Source organism: Ambystoma mexicanum, chromosome 6p (genome assembly GCF_040938575.1).
Source record: "Ambystoma mexicanum isolate Mex_15411 chromosome 6p, UKY_AmexF1_1, whole genome shotgun sequence".
Taxonomy (NCBI): domain Eukaryota; kingdom Metazoa; phylum Chordata; class Amphibia; order Caudata; family Ambystomatidae; genus Ambystoma; species Ambystoma mexicanum.
The window spans coordinates 255,994,802-256,009,195 of NC_090935.1; the positions used below are offsets into that span (position 1 = coordinate 255,994,802).

The 14,394-nt window shown below is 56.2% G+C and overlaps 1 protein-coding gene and 1 non-coding gene across 2 annotated transcripts in view; one reads left to right on the top strand and one right to left on the bottom strand.

The window, feature by feature from the left end:
• Nucleotides 1-5,340: 5,340 nt before the first annotated feature.
• Nucleotides 5,341-5,491, bottom strand: LOC138512497 (5.8S ribosomal RNA). Its single transcript, XR_011281306.1, has one exon. It is a non-coding gene; the product is annotated as a 5.8S ribosomal RNA (ribosomal RNA).
• A 4,548-nt stretch (nucleotides 5,492-10,039) lies between these two features.
• Nucleotides 10,040-14,394, top strand: part of ELAC1 (elaC ribonuclease Z 1) — a 75,141-nt gene continuing 70,786 nt past the window's right edge. Inside the window, exon 1 of the mRNA XM_069626977.1 lies at nucleotides 10,040-10,339. The gene's annotated coding sequence lies outside the window, so the exon portion shown is untranslated. The remainder of the gene's footprint in view (nucleotides 10,340-14,394) is intronic.

Here is a 14,394-nt window from a genome sequence, read left to right on the forward strand (position 1 = left end):
TGTCCTATTCCATTATTCCTAGCTTAAGTATTCAGGCGACCGGCCTGCTTTGAACACTGCTTTCTTCAAAGTAAACTCCTCAGACCCCCAGGACACTCAGTCAAGAGCATCAAGGGGGTGCCAAGAGGCATGGGCTGGGACAGGCAGTGGTAGCTCGCCTCGCGGCGGACGACCAGCTCGATCCCAAGATCCAACTATGAGCTTTTTAACTGCAGCAACTTTAATATTTGCTATTGGAGCTGGAATTACCGCGGCTGCTGGCACCAGACTTGCCCTCCAATGGGTACTCGTTAAAGGATTTATAGTGTACTCATTCCAATTACAGAGCCTCGAAAGAGTCCTTTATTATTTTTCATCAATACCTCCCAGAGTGGGAATTGTGTAATTTGTGCGCCTGCTGCATTCCTTGATGTGGTAGCCGTTTCTCAGCCTCCCTCTCCAGAATCAAACCCAGATTCCCCATTACCCGTGGTTACCATGGTAGGCACAGAAAGTACCATCGAAAGCTGATAGGGCAGACATCTGAATGCATCGTCGCGGTCACATGGATGTGCGATCGGCCTGAGGTTATCCAGAGTCATCAAAGCAGCCGGGCTAGCCCGGATTGGTCTTGGTCTGATAAATGCACGCATCCCGGGAGGTCCACCCTCGTCGGCATATTTTAGCTCTAGAATTACCACAGTTATCCAAGTAACAGATGGAGCGATCAAAGGAACCATAACTGATTTAATGAGCCATTTGCAGTTTCACTGTACCAGTCGTTTGTACTTATACGTGCATGGTTTAATCTTCGAGAGTAGCATATGCTACTGGCAGGATCAATCAGGTAGCCGCACCTGCTGGAAGGTGGCAACGGGGGAGCCGCATGACTGCCTCAGAGCCAACCTTCGCACCCCTCTGGGTCTGTCTCCAGGACCAGAGCGCCAAAGAGCATCCCTAGACATGTGCGGGTTGGGTGGACAGGTTGGTCACGCGTGCGCCGGCGGCCAGGCCTGCTCTGCCATGCCATAGGGAGAGGCCAGGGCCAGGCACAACTTGAAACGGTAGGGGGTTTCGCCAGCACGCTGCCACTGGTATGGCGACAGAGGGGGTCAGCAGCCAAGGTGTGTTCCGAACTGCTGGAGAAACGTGCTTAGTGGAGGAGGGGCCGTGTCGTGGCTTTCAAGGGGATCCCGTCTGATCTGACTACTGGGGAGTTGCCGGGCTGATCATCCTTCGCCCGAGAGCTGCCCACACGAGGGGGGCCCTCCCCAAGGGAAGCACACCCTTGACACGGTCCCAAGGCGGATGGAAGCAAATTGCTAGAAACAGCAGAGGCTAGCCAAGGAGTCCAACCCTAGACGGACCAAGTGCACCAAATCGATCCCATGGAGTGCTCGGAGGAGCACCCCCAGCAGGCCAGTCTCTGCTGGGGCATTGCGTGGGGCACACCCCCCGGCCTGCCCGGGGAGGCGCTGTGGTTTCACCATGGAGCCCGGGTTGGGCAGCGAGAACCAAGAGGAGCGCAGACAGGTCCCTCTCACACAGTCTATAGTAATCCAGAGGAAGGTGACTAAGCTTTGTCATCTGTGTACCCAGAGTGGGACCTCTCGGCAAAAGCGTCGGGCTCCTTATAGACCCAACTGGAGAAAAATGTCAAACTGATGCCCATCGGGACTTCCAGAGCAGCCCAGCCGTCTGGTCCTTGCAGACATTCCTCTGGCCAATGACCAGATGGCCGGGCTCGGAGAGCGGCCATCTAGTAGGTTAATGCATTCCAATGGGCCTGGACAGGGAAAGGGCCTTCGGCCCCCCCCGCCTGACAAAGGACAGGGGACCGGCAGGTACCCAAAGGCATGGGCCAGCACCAATCGTCATCCTCGAGCTCTGGCCAGGTCACCTTAGAGTTTTTTCCTCCCCTCCACGTAAGAGGTTTTTCATCCATCTTGGCGCTTATCTCTCCGGGCAGGGGCAGTTGACACACATGTGAACCAGGTACCAAAGGCTGGGTGCTTGGGGGGGACCAGCACCCCACCAGCCAGCCTGGAGCTTTAGCAGGGCCCCTTTAGAGCTTCTCCTTCTGGGGCTCCCAGCGACTGTCGCAAGACTTGGGGACTCTCAACCCACACGCACAAGGCTGGCACCCATGGCCAGTGGGGGCAGCAGCCCCGGCCACCCTGGAGCTCTGGCCCGGGCCGCCTTAGAGCTTCTCCCGCCACATTAGAGCCTTTCCCACCAGGACTAACCCACAAACACTGTGGAACTCAGAGCAGGCCACTGCGAGCGTAATTATCCCCACGCAGGGGACAGGGACCCGCTCAGGGCGCAACGTGACACACGCAACTCGTCTTGGACCTGACCACACGTGGTTGATACATGCCCGAGGACCAGGAGCAACCCACGAACGCCATTGAACTGAAGCCGGTAATTACTCCACGGCCGCACTGGAGGCCGCAGAGTGGCACTTCCATGCCAACCAGAGACAAATCCAGGAGTTAGCCGCGGCAACCACAACTCGGGCCATCTGGGCCTACTCCGCGGGCCAGATGGTCCGGCGGCCGTGCCTGCCCCCACCGTCCAGGGAAACAGGCTTAAGGTACCACCACCTGTGCTCTGGGGTGGGTGTTTAAGCTGCTGCCTCTCTTCACCGCCCTGGGCTTAAGGCACCACCTCTGCGCACTCGGGGCGGGGAGACACTTCCATGCCGACTATTAAGCTTACGGAACCTGACCGGAGACAAATGCAGGAGTCAGCCGCAACTCAGGCCATCTGGTCCACCAGCCACAACTCGGGCCATCTGGGTCTACTACCAGGCCAGTTAGCCCAGCGGGCGGCCGGGCCTGCCCCGACCCCACCGTCCAGGGGCACAGGCTTTAGGTACCACCCCTGCACCCTGGAGAGGCTTGCACCCTCTCTTCCCCTGCCCTGTCCGGGGGCTAAAGGCACCACCCCGAAGGCCCGGGCCCGAGGCCATCTGGTCCGCCAGGCTGACCAGGAAAGGTGAGAAGAGTGCTCCCCGCCCAGCCTGCACACCCCCGCGGGTGCAAACCTAGGGTGGGTGGTATTTTCCTGTGTGCCCCGCAGGCCCCAGGAGGAAGGATGGAGAACCTTGGCAGCGGTGCCGCCTTGCAACAAAAGCTTGGCTCAGAGGAGGACTTCCAATAGATCGCAGCGAGGTAGCTGCTCTGCTACTTATGAAACCCCGAACCAGAATTCGGAGGTCTACGAACGATTTAGCACCAGATTCCCCACGAACATGCGGTGCACTACGGGTGAGAGGTGGCCCCCTTCTGTCCACACAAGTCCCGATGCGAGCGGCTCTACACACCGGCCCCATTGGCTCCTCAGCCAAGCATGCACACCAAATGTCTGAACCTGTGGTTCCTCTTGTACAGAGCAGGATTACTATTGCAACAACACATCGTCAGTAGGGTAAAAGTAACCTGTCTCACGACGGTCTAAATCCACCTCACGTTCCCTATTAGTGGGTGAACAATCCGACGCTTGGTGAATTCTGTTTCACAATGATAGGAAGAGACGACATCGAAGGATCAAAAAGCGATGAAGGCTTGGCCGCCACAAGCCTGTTATCCCTGTGGTAACTTTTCTGACACTTCCTGCTTGAAACCCAAAAAGTCAACAGGATCGTGAAGCCCCGCTTTCACGGTCTGTATTCATACTGAAAAATCGAGATCAAGCTAGCTTTTGCCCTTCTGCTCCGTGGGAGGTTTCTGTCCTCCCCGAGTTTGTCTTAGGACACCTGTGTTATCCTTTGACAGGTGTACCACCCCAGTCAAACTCCCCACCTGCCACTGTCCCCGGAGCGGGTCGTGTCCAGCAGGTGCCGGAGGCGCGAAACCAGAAGCGAGAGCCCCATGGGGCCCCCGCACCTCACCAGGTAAGTGGAAAAACAATAACAGTAGTGGCATTTCACCAGCGACCCGAGGGCCCCCCACTTATCCTACCTCTCATGTCTCTTCACACTAGACTAGAGTCAACCCCAACCGGGTCTTCTTTCCCCGACGATTCTGACAAGCTTGTTCCCTTGGTTGTGGTTTCACTAGATAGTAGGTAGGGACAGTGGTAATCTCATTCATGCACATCACTAATTAGATGATGAGGCATTTGGCTACCTTAAAGGTCATAGTTACCCCAGCCGTTTACCCACGCTTTCTTCACTTTGACATTCAGAGCACTTGGCAGAAATCACATTGCGTCAACACCCTCCACGGGCCTTGGCAATGATTTGTTTTAATGGAACAGTCAGATTCCCCTGGTCTGTACCAGTTGCAAATCAGCTGCTAGGTGTCGGCCGAGACAGAAAGCCGGCCCTGAACCCCAGAAGGGGGGAAACGAGAGAGGCAAACTGCAGCTGGGGTGATCCACAGGAAGGGCCGCGCTCGCATCCAGAGGCAGACACCGGGAGGGGGGTTAAGACGCCTCATCCAGCCATGGTGCGCACCCAGCCCTGCTTCGACCCAGCCCTTAGAGCCAATCCTTATCCCGAAGTTATGGATCTAACTTGCCGACTTCCCGTACCTACATTGTTCCGACATGCCAGAGGTTGTCCGCCTTGGAGACCTGATGCGGATATGGGTACAGCCTTTGGGCTGCATTCCCAAGCAACCTGACTTCAAGAAGACCTGATCCCGGTGTGCAAGAGGCCGCTACTGGCCTAACACCATCCGCGTGGTGAGGCTCGATCAGAATGACTTGAGCCCCATGAGCGATGCCGGGGGTCGGTCTTCTGTAAGCCACATTTCCCACGCCTGCCGCTGAATGGGGATTCAGCATTGGGCACTTCCCTTTTCACTGGCCGTTACTGAGGGAATCCTGGTTAGTTTCTTTTCCTCTGCTTATTAATATGCTTAAATTCAGCAGGTCACCACGTCTGATCTGAGGCCGTGGTCGGGGAGCACAAAGCTTAGGGCAGCTAGCCGCGGGCCGGTATGGGGGTTGCCCCAGCCCTGTGCCTCTGGCACAGGCGAGTGTGCTCTGTCCCAATCTGCGACCGAAGCCCACATGGTCACGAGGTCTGCACTCCATGGTCATCCTGCGCCGGCAGCCGTGGGACACCAAAGACAGCCAAACACAGCACGGCCAGGTGCCCCGGGGTAGGGTGAAGGTGCACCAAGCTTTTTTAAAGCCTGCTGCCGCCGCCATCACTTCCAGCCCGCGACAGCCACCCGAAACCAGCATGAGGCGGGGAAACTGGGGAGGCCAGGACGCGTCGCCAATGAGCTTGCGCGCCAGGTCCAAGGATCCAGCGACGGTGCTGATCGGGGGATGAATGGAATGGGGTCCCTGCGACAGCCCCAGCCACACCCCTGGGAGGGAACCCTGGGGGGATTGATGTACAAGCGACCCTCACACAGGCGTAGCCCCAGGAAAAACCCAGGGCCACATGGTGCGTTCGAAGTGTTGATCAATGTGTCCTGCAATTCACACTAATTCTCGCAGCTAGCTGCGTTCTTCATCGATGCACGAGTCGAGTGATCCACCGCCAAGAGTCACAGGCAACTTTTTTTTGGTTCCAGACATCGGCCTGACCCTGCCGGTGCAGGAGAGGCAGCGCCATCTGTGCGGGACAGCCCAGCACCCTGTCTAGGTGCGTGCTAGGTAGGTAAATAAATCCAGGTGCTCAGCCCGGGAAGCCTGACCACCACCTGCAGCAGCACAGCGCTTCCCAGGGGGATGGAGGTAGGCCGCTCCGCCACCTGCCCACCCGGCCCGATCCACTTATCCTTCCCTGACCCCTTCCGCTTCCCTTTTGGGGGGAGGGCTGGGAGAAGGACAGCGAGGCGGGCCAGAGACAACACAGACAGGGTGTCGGGTGGGACCGCTAGAGTCTTCAAACCCCATCCAGGCACATAGGGCCCATCCAGGTACCTGGATAAGAGGGAAGGTCACCCACTGTGCCAGTGGGCCTGGGCATCGCTCGCCCACAGATGTGGGTGGCTGGAACCTTGGCACCCACCGTCGAGTAAGCCAGCTGCACCATGGCTCAGGGCACATGCCTGGTGTGCCGGGCCCTTGCTTCACCTCTACATCCAGACTCACACTCAGATGGCCCCAATTGCCCTCTCTCTAAACCCACACCTGATTAACCCATCCCTTCAAGACACACATCCTCCCACCACTCCAATAAACCAAGATCCTTCTCTCCAGACAAACATACCCCATCCCTCCATTCACACCCAGATGCCCCCTTCCTTCCCACCAGAGTGCTGCAGCCCTGACCCACATGCTCCACCATTCCCTGACATGCTCCCATCATATGTCCTGTCCCTCCATTCCAGATCAAGAATGCCCCCTCCGATCCAGACTCCAAGATGCCCAATCCCTTCCTCAAGACCCTTACCATGACGCCTCTTTCTCCCTCCACACAGAAAGATGCCCCTATCCGTCCTCCGACCAATGAGCCCCAATCCCTCCCTCCAGACCCACACCAATGTGTCCTATGCCTACCTTCATACCAACAGCAATGTCCCCATCCCTCCCTCCAGACCCACACATGTGCACCATCCCTTCCTCTCAGACCCACACCAAGATGCCCCATCCCTCCCTCTAGACCAATACCATAATGCCCCATCCTCCCTCCACATAGTAAGATGCCCCTTCCCCTTGCATCAGATGCCCATGTGCCGATCCTGAATCACATGCAGCTAGCCCCAGCTAACCCGATCTAAAACCACCCATCATAGTATGCCTGCATCCTCCCAGACCCACATCAATGTGCCCCATCCCCTCCTTCCAGACCCACACCAATGTGGCCATCCCTCCTCCCCAGACCAATGTCCCTGTCCCTCCCATCAAACTCACACCAATGTGCCCCCACCATCTCCCACCAGAGCCACACCAAGATGCCCCCACCACTTCCCTCCAGAGCCTACACCAAGATGCCCCGTCCAACCCACACCTAGATGACCCATGCCACCCTCCAGATCCACTGTGCCCCATCTCTCCCTCCAGAAACACACCCATGTGCACCATCCCTCTGCCCAGATCCACACCAATGATTCCCCGCCACCTCCCTCCAGAGCCACACCAATGTGCCCCACCACCTCCCTCCAGACCCAAACAAAGATGCCCCGTCCAACTTCCCAACCCACACCTAGATGGCCCATGCCACCCTCCAGACCCGCTGTGCCCCATCTCTCCCTCCAGAAACACGCCCATGTGCCCCCACCACCTCCCTCCAGAGCCACACCAATGTGCCCCCACCACCTCCATCCAGAGTCACACCAAGATGCCCCTTCCAACTTCCCAACCCACAGCCAGATGGCCCATGCCACCCTCCAGACCCGCTGTGCCCCATCTCTCCCTCCAGAAACACACCCATGTGCTCCCACCACCTCCCGCCAGAGCCACACCAGGGTGCCCCACCACCTCCCTCCAGAGCCACACCAATTTGCCCCCACCACCTCCCTCCAGAGCCACACCAAGATGTCCCGTCCCACTTCCCAACCCAAACCTAAATGACCCATGCCACCCTCCAGACCCACTGTGCCCCATCTCTCTCCCGAAACACACCCATGTGACCCCACCACCCCCTCCAAAGCCACACCAATGTGCCCCACCACCTCCCTCCAGAGGCACACCAAGATGTCCCGTCCCACTTCCCAACCCACACCTAAATGACCCATGCCACCCTCCAGACCCAGTGCCCCATCTCTCCCTCCAGAAACACACCCATGTGACCCCACCACCCCCTCCAGAGCCACAATGTGCCACAACCACCTCCATCTAGAGCCACACCAAGATGCCCCGTCCCACTTCCCAACCCACACCTAGATGACCCATGCCACCCTCCAGACCCACTGTGCCCCATCTCTCCCTCCAGAAACACACCCATGTGCCCCCACCACCTCCCTCCAGAGCCACAATGTTCCCCCACCACCTCCCTCCAGAGCCAAATATGCCCCGTCCAACTTCCCAGCCCACACCTAGAAGACCCATCCCACGCTCCAGACCCGCTGTGCCCCATCTCTGCCTCCAGAAACACACCCATGTGCCCCCACCACCTCCCTCCAGTGCCAGACCAAGATGCCCTGTCCCAATTCCCAACCCACACCTAAATGACCCATGCCACCCTCCAGACCCATTGTGCTCCATCTCTCCCTCCAGAAACACACCCATGTGCACCATCCCTCCGCCCAGATCCACTCCAATGTGCCCCACCCACCTCCCTCCAGAGCCACACCTATGTGCCCCACCACCTCCCTCCAGAGCGACATCAATATGCCCCGTCCAACTTCCCAACCCACACCTAAATGACCCATGCCACCCTCCAGACCCAGTGCCCCATCACTCCCTCCAGAAACACACCCATGTGACCCCACCACCCCCTCCAGAACCACAATGTGCCACGACCACCTCCCTCTAGAGCCACACCAAGATGCCCCGCCCCACACCTAGATGACCCATGCCACCCTCCAGACCCACTGTGCCCCATCTCTCCCTCCAGAAACACACCCATGTGCCCCCACCACCTCCCTCCAGAGCCACAATGTTCCCCCACCATCTCCCTCCAGAGCCAAATATGCCCCGTCCAACTTCCCAGCCCACACCTAGAAGACCCATGCCACGCTCCAGACCCGCTGTGCCCCATCTCTCCCTCCAGAAACACACCCATGTGCCCCCACCACCTCCCTCCAGAGCCACACCAAGATGCCCTGTCCCAATTCCCAACCCACACCTAGATGACCCATGCCACCCTCCAGACCCACCGTGCTCCATCTCTCCCTCCCGAAACACACCAATTTGCACCATTCCTCCACCCAGATCCACACCAAGTTGCCTCCATCACCTCCCTGCAGAGCCACACCTATGTGCCACCACCACCTCCCTCCAGGGCCACACCTATGTGCCCCCACCACCTCCCGCCAGAGCCACACCAAGGTGTCCCCACCACCTCCTGCCAGAGCCACACCAAGGTGCCCCCACCACCTCCCTCCAGAGCCACACCAAGATGCCCCGTCCAACTTCCCAACCCACACCAAGATGACCCATGCCACCCTCCAGACCCACTGTGCCCCATCTCTCCCTCCAGAAACACACCAATGTGCCCCCACCACTCCCCTCCAGAGCCACAGCAATGTGCCCCCACCACCTCCCGCCAGAGCCACACCAATGTGCCCCCACCACCTTCCTCCAGAGCCACACCAAAATGCCCCTTCCAACTTCCCAACCCACACCTAGATGACCCATGCCACCCACCACACTGTGCCCCATCTCTCCCTCCAGAAACACACCCATGTCCTCCATCCCTCCCCAGACCCACACCAATGTACCCCAACCCTCCCCCAAACCCACACCACTGTTCCTTTCCCTCCCCCAGACCCACACCACTATATCCTATCCCTCCCTCCAGACCCACACCAATGTGCCCCATCCCCCCAGACCCACACCAGCATACACCTATCCAACCATTCAGACCCCACCAAGATGCCCAATCCCTCCCTCTAGTCTAGACCAATACCATAATGACCCATCCTCCCTCCAAACAGCAAGATGCCCCTTCCCCCTTGCAACAGATGCCTGTGTGCCAATCCGAATCACACGCACATAGCCCCAGCCAAACCCCTCTAAAACCATCCATCCTAATAATGACACCCTCATGAAACATTAAATCACTCTATTAGCCCCCTTTCATCAGTTGAACAGGGAGACAGTGTATTCTGGCGTTTCTTTTCTTAGCCCTCCACACCTTTCATGATTTTTAAAGTAAATGTAATTTCCCGCTCCCCTATCGAAATCGGATGTCTTGCAGGAACGTTCACGGTATTCGGAAGAAAATGCAAATTGTATTTAGAGCCAGCCAAGAGCACACGGGTTGTTGTTGTTCCTGCAACCTGGCAGCCAGAGCCTTGCTGCTGAGGACCCTCCAGAATCTCGTAGAAACGTTACCGGTATCCGAAGGAAAATGCCCACCCCAAACGCTGCAAGCCAAAGGCTGGCAGGGTCCGGTTGCACTTGCACCGGCAGGCAGCCAGAGCGTTCAGAATTCCCGCTCAGCCGGCCCGCTCACTGTCAGTACTGAACGTGCTCCGGAACCGGTTCACTGCTCCGGAAATCACACCCTGACATCAGAGGTCACGTGAAGAAGAGGGGGCGGGTCCTTGCTATGGTCCTTTTCTCAGATGGGAACTGGTCGCTACCCTCCTATTCTGGCATGTGGTTCTGTGCTGTGCTCTTGAGTGGGCTGTAACTTATGAGCAGCATTCGACTTTATTATATTACCAGAGGAATGTGGCACGGGCTCTCTTGGTTGTGTCTTCATCCACTTCTGTCATTGCTCTCGGAGTTGCTAAAACGGACTATACTACCGGCAAACAACTATACTCTTGTTGTGTTCCAGGTATGCAACATGGTCATTTGGATTGTTTGCCGACGTTATTTTTCGTATAAAGGATGTTTGAAATGTGCGTGATTAGAAGGCTTAATACAATTGAAATCTAGCTTTCTCTAAAAAGTGTAACCTACTTGTGTTACGTTTGTTATATTTTGTGTTGGGCAGTAACTTCTACTGGCGACTCTTAGGCAGTACTAACATTCCAACATGGCCGCTCGATTTTTCTCTAGCTAGTAGCAGATTTCCTTTTCCATACTGAAGTGACCTGTTCTTATTCATGGCGGGGCTGCGTATATTTTTCAGTGGATTATTTCTGTTTCCAATCCATGCAAGACCGGCTGTCTCAGTTAATGCTCTGATTACTTATTGGTAATCTTCGTCACTCCTAGTCGCCCTCTTCCTCGTCACAGTACTTGCCCCATGAGGCCACTGCCTCAGGCACGAGACCTTCACCCAGTTTAACCGGAGTATGGGACTTTCCCCGCAGGGAGGGAGAGGAGGGTCGTCGGCACTGTGACAAGGAAGAGAAGGACTAGGAGTAATGAAGATTACCAGTAATTAGAGCATGACCTCCACGTCCACTCTTCCTCATCCCAATACTTACCTCATGAGGCATACCATAGCAGCAACAGGGAAAAGGTCCCAATGAGAGACAGAGCCAAAAACTGCAGAAAAACATACACCTTTATTAACTCTTAAATTCACACCCCCCTGACAAAACCGCAACCCCGAAGGACACATCCGCCGAGTGGGAGACATTCAACCGAAAGTGGTTGATGAAAGTGCTTTGAGCAGCCCAGGTGGCATCCCTTTAAATCTCCTGTAGAGAAACCCTTCCCCCACCCACAGTGCATCATTCCAGGAAGCCATCAAACCCCTGGTGGACCGCCCCTGAATGTGCGTAGGTACAGGCAGCCCAGACGCCACATAGGCCATGGAGACAACCCGGATCCATCGGCTAATCGAAACCACTGAGGCCTTGTGACCTGCACCAGTAGGGCCAAAAGTAACCAGCAGACTATCAGATTGGCGGAAAGGGGCCATCCTAGCCAAATACTCCAACACCGTCCACCGCACATCAATGGCATGCCAAGCCACCACCTCTGGCGTTTTGCAGATCCTGAAAGAAGGCAGGGAGAACCAGATTTTGAGGTGTGAAACCAAGACGCAATTTTAGGGAGGAACTTCGGCTCACACTTCAAAACCACCGAGTCCGGCAGCACCCTCAGGAAAGGGGGGGGTGACACAGTAGAGCCCCAATTTCCCCTAACCTACGGGCAGAAGTGATGGCAATACGAAAAGCAGTTTTCAAAGTAAGATGTTTGATGTCAATCTAGAAATGGGCTCAAAGGGAGGCCTTTGAAGGAATCATAAGACCAGAGGGAGGTCCCAAGGGGGAAGCCCTTTTTAAGCACATGAACGGGAAGAAGAAAAACCCCAGAACAACTTCCCCACCAACACCTCCCCATCCAGGTGACCATCAGAGTCCCCCAAGAGAAATTTAATGGAAGATCATTGAGAGCGAAGCATGGAGACCGCCAGGCCTTTGTCAAAACCCTTGTGGAGGAATTGAAGAATAGCGGGCAGACCAGCACTCGGGGGAAGAATCCCAGACCGCCCACAACAGTCCCGGAAATGGCCCCAATGCCTGCCATACGCCTTTAGAGTAGAAGACCTACGAGCATTCATGACAGATTCGACCACAGGACCTGAAAACCCCTGAGACATCAACCTAGACGGTACAATGGCCATACTGGCCATTGAATCCTTCGGACCCCCAACCTCAGACCCCCCTGAAGGGGACATGGCCACTTTGGAACCAGCCATGGCTCCCCGGACGGAAGCTCCAACAGAGAGGGGAACCAACTCTGGCAGGGCCAGAACGGAGCTACCAAAAACACAGTCGGCCTGGACACTGATGCGCTGAACCACCCAAGGCAGAAGGGGAAGAGGCGGTAAAGCATAAAGAAGACTCCGATGCCACTGCACCGTGAGGGCGTCTTCCCCCCAACACACTCGCCTGAAACCGAGAGCAGAAGAGGGGAAACTCTCCCGAGGCTGGAGAAGCAAACGGATCTAGGACGGGGTCCCGAATCTGACACAGATCTCTGCAAACACCTGGTCTGATAGAACCAGTTCCGTAGAAGAGGGAAACCGGCGGCCGAGAAGATCTGCTCGAACATTGTCCACCCTCCCCGACATGTGAGGCCACCAGGGACACCAGATGCGATTCTCCCCAAAAACGTATCTGAGCAACCAGAGCATTCAAGGAGTGGGCAGAACCCCCCTGACGGTTGACCTATGCCAAGGCTGTCATATTGTCCGTCCGGACCAAAACTGCCCAGCCTTCCACAAACACCTTGAAGTAGACCAGAGCCCAGAGAATGGCACACAACTCTCTTCAGTTGGATGAACAGCGACTCTCCTCCAGATCCCACAACCCTTGGGCCGAGAGGACCCCCAAAGTTGCTCCCCAACCTCTTCCGCTGGTGTCTGTAGTAAGCGTGGTCCCAGGCGGAAAGACCAGGGACACCCCTGCCCGGAGATTCGGAATCCCCAACCACCACAGCAGGGAGACCCTGAGCGCTGGGGCCATCGGGATCAAAGCCTCATAAGCTTGAGACGTCGGGAGCCAGTGGGAGAGAAAAGACACCAGAGGACGTAAAAGTAGACGCGTCCAAGGAACCAGAAACATGCAAGATGCCATGTGCCCCTCCTACTTGAGCAATAGGCGAGCCGAGACATACTGCTTCCTGAGAATCCTGCCTAGAACAGTCAGCAAGTGATGGATCCTTTCCTGGGACAGAAACACCCTCCCCATACTCGTGCAAATCTGAGCCCCGATGAAAACTAGATCCCGAGAAGGCTCCAGCTGAGACTTCTGCCAGTTCACTAGAAACACCCCGTCCTGCAATGCCTGGCTGACGAACTGGAGATGAGTCATGACTGTCCGCCAGAGGGATGCCTTGACCAACCAATCGTCCAGGTTTGGTAAAATCTGAATGGCCCGTAGGTGCAAATGCGCCACAAGGAGAGCCACCAGTTTGGTGAACACTCTGGGGGCTGATCGCAAACCCGAAAGGGAGCACTCATTTGAAAATGCCAGGATCCCACTGCAAAACGGAAGAACTTCATGTGACAGGGGCACAGAGCCTCGTGGTAATATGCATCCTGGAGATCCAGAGATGCCATCCAGTCCTGCAATGCCTGGCAGACCAACTGGAGATGAGTCATGACTGTCCGCCAGAGGGATGCCTTGACCAACCAATCGTCCAGGTTTGGTAAAATCTGAATGGCCCGTAGGTGCAAATGCGCCACAAGGAGAGCCACCAGTTTGGTGAACACTCTGGGGGCTGATCGCAAACCCGAACAGGAGCACTCATTTGAAAATGCCAGGATCCCACTGCAAAACGGAAGAACTTCATGTGACAGGGGCACAGAGCCTCGTGGTAATATGCATCCTGGAGATCCAGAGATGCCATCCAGTCCTGCAATGCCTGGCAGACCAACTGGAGATGAGTCATGACTGTCCGCCAGAGGGATGCCTTGACCAACCAATCATCCAGGTAGGGAAAAATCTGAATGGACCCTAGGTGCAAATGCGCCACAAGGGGAGACACCAGTTTGGTGAACACTCTGGTGGCTGATCGCAACCCGAACGGGAGCACTCAGAATTGAAAATGCCGGAATCCCACTACAAAAAGGAAGAACTTCATGTGACGGGCAGAGAGCCACGTGATAATATGCATCCTGGAGATCCAGAGATGCCATCCAGTTCCCCCCGTACAACATTGGAAGAATGTTCTGCAAAGTCTCCATCTTGAAATGTATCTTCCGGACAAAGCAGTTCAGGGCCTTGAGATCCAGAATTAGGCGATACTTCCCTGAAGGTTTGGGGACCAGGAACACCCACGAGTAGACACCCTAACTCCGAACACAGAGAGGGACAGGCATGATGGCCGCCTTCAGCAACAACTCGGAGAGCATTTTCCATGGCCAACCTCTTGGTCCGGGATCTGGGAAGCACAGTCGGAACCATGCAAACCTGGACAGGTGGAGAC